This window comes from Dama dama, chromosome 9 (assembly GCF_033118175.1).
Source record: "Dama dama isolate Ldn47 chromosome 9, ASM3311817v1, whole genome shotgun sequence".
Taxonomy (NCBI): Eukaryota; Metazoa; Chordata; class Mammalia; order Artiodactyla; family Cervidae; genus Dama; species Dama dama.
The window spans coordinates 13,203,987-13,206,030 of record NC_083689.1 but is presented as its reverse complement, the minus strand read 5'-3'; positions in this window follow the sequence as shown (position 1 = coordinate 13,206,030).

The following is a 2,044-nucleotide window of genomic DNA, read 5'->3' as shown; positions in this document are numbered from 1 at the left end:
ATTGGTGATTTTTTTCTCAGTGATAAGATAAATATATTTCATTGCATTATTTTTGTCTTTCCTATATTTTATTTTTTCTCTCTTAAAAAATATTTATTTTTAATTGGAGGACACTTGCTTTGCAATATTGTGCTAGCTTCTGCTGTATATGACATGAATCAGCCATAGGTATGTTCTCTCTTGCATCTCCCTCCCACCTCCCACCCCATCCCACACCTCTAGGTTATCACAAAGCACCAGATTTGAGCTCCCTGCATCATACAGTAAATTTCCACTGGCTATTCTAATTTTACATCTGGTAATGTATGTGTTTCAATGATACTGACTCTATTCGTCTCACTCTCTCCATCCCCTGATGAGTCCACAAGTCTCTTCTCTATGTCTGTGTCTTCATTGCTATCCTGCAAAGAGATTCATCAGTACCATCTTTCTTGATTCTATACATATGTGTTAATAAATGATATTTGTCTTTCCGTTTCTGACTTCTTTCACTCTGTATAATAGGCTCCAGGTTTATCCACCTTATTAGACCTGAGTCAAATGTGTTCCTTTTTATGGCTGAGTAATATTCCATTGTGCATATGTACCACACCTTCTTTATCCAAAGAATACCCAACCCCCACTGGCTTCCGTTTCTCTGTCTGTGAGATGAACCTATATCAAGATCAGCCTCAGAAGGGTGACAAGAGGATTAAATAGAATAAAATGGCAAAGGTTCTGCTAAGGAATGCAGGTGACAAGTCCTAAATAAATGTCAGCTGTTGTTACATACAAGAGTAATTTTTGTAATGCTCCAGCTTTTTATTCACACATATTAAGCCAATTTCTCTCCATATGCATTGTCTTCTGTTAGGTCTAAGTCATAAAGCTTAGTATCCCCCAGGAAGAAAGAGGATGTGTAATATGGAGTATAATTTCTCAAACTTGGCACCATGGAGGTTTGGTTTGGGTCATTCCTTGCTATAGGGGCTGTCTTATACATTGTAGGATGTTTAGCCATATCCCTGGATATGGATGCCAGTAGCATCATCAGCTGAATTACAAGGACTAAAAGTGTCTTCATATACTCCAAGGGGCCAGATCACCCTTGAGAACCACGGGAATGTGTCTTCCAAACAGAAAGTGAACATATGAAAAAGTTCTATGTGCAAAATCCCCAAGGGAGTGAGCTAAAGCAGGGGTCCCCAAGCTCCAGGATCTAATGCCTGATGATCTGAGGAGGAACTCATATGATAATAATAGAAATAAAGTGCACAGTAAATGCAGTGCACTTGAGTCATCCCGAAACCAGCCTCTCTCCACCCGCCACCTTGTGCGTGCATCTGTGCTCAGTCATGTCTGACTCTGCGACCCTATGGATGATAGCTCACCAGGCTCCTCTGTCCATGGAATTCTCCAGGCAAGAATACTGGAATGTGTTTCCCTTTCCTTCTCCAGCAAAACATTTCTTACACTTGACAAGAATGAACCACAAATCCCTGTACAAATACAGCAGAATCCCAGATTTGACTCTATTTGCATAACAGCCATAAGAAGGGTGGGAGCCTGGATCAATTACAAGATTGATGACATTGAAAAGCTAAAATCTGTTACTCAAATGATATGTGGACAAAGAAGACACTTGGCCACATCATTTCAGACTTTTTAAAAATCATTAAGACTTAAAAAAATTTTATTTATTATCTTTGACTGCACTGAATGTCCCTATTACACTCGGGCTTTCTATAGTTTTGGCAAATGGGGACTGTTCTTCATTGCATTGTTCAGGCTTCCCATTGCAGCAGCATCTCTTGTTATGGAGCATGGGCTCTAGGGAGTGCAGTCTCAGTAGCTGTGGCTACAGTCATCTTAAAGGGGGATGCCCTAAGTCCACACTTCCTAACACCATACAAAAAGATAAACTCAAAATGGATTAAAAACCTAAATGTAAGACCAGAAAGTATAAAACTCTTAGAGGAAAATAGAGGCAGAACAGTTGATGACAAATCAAAGCAAGATCCTGTATGAACCACCTCCTAGAGTAATGGAAATAGAAACAAATACA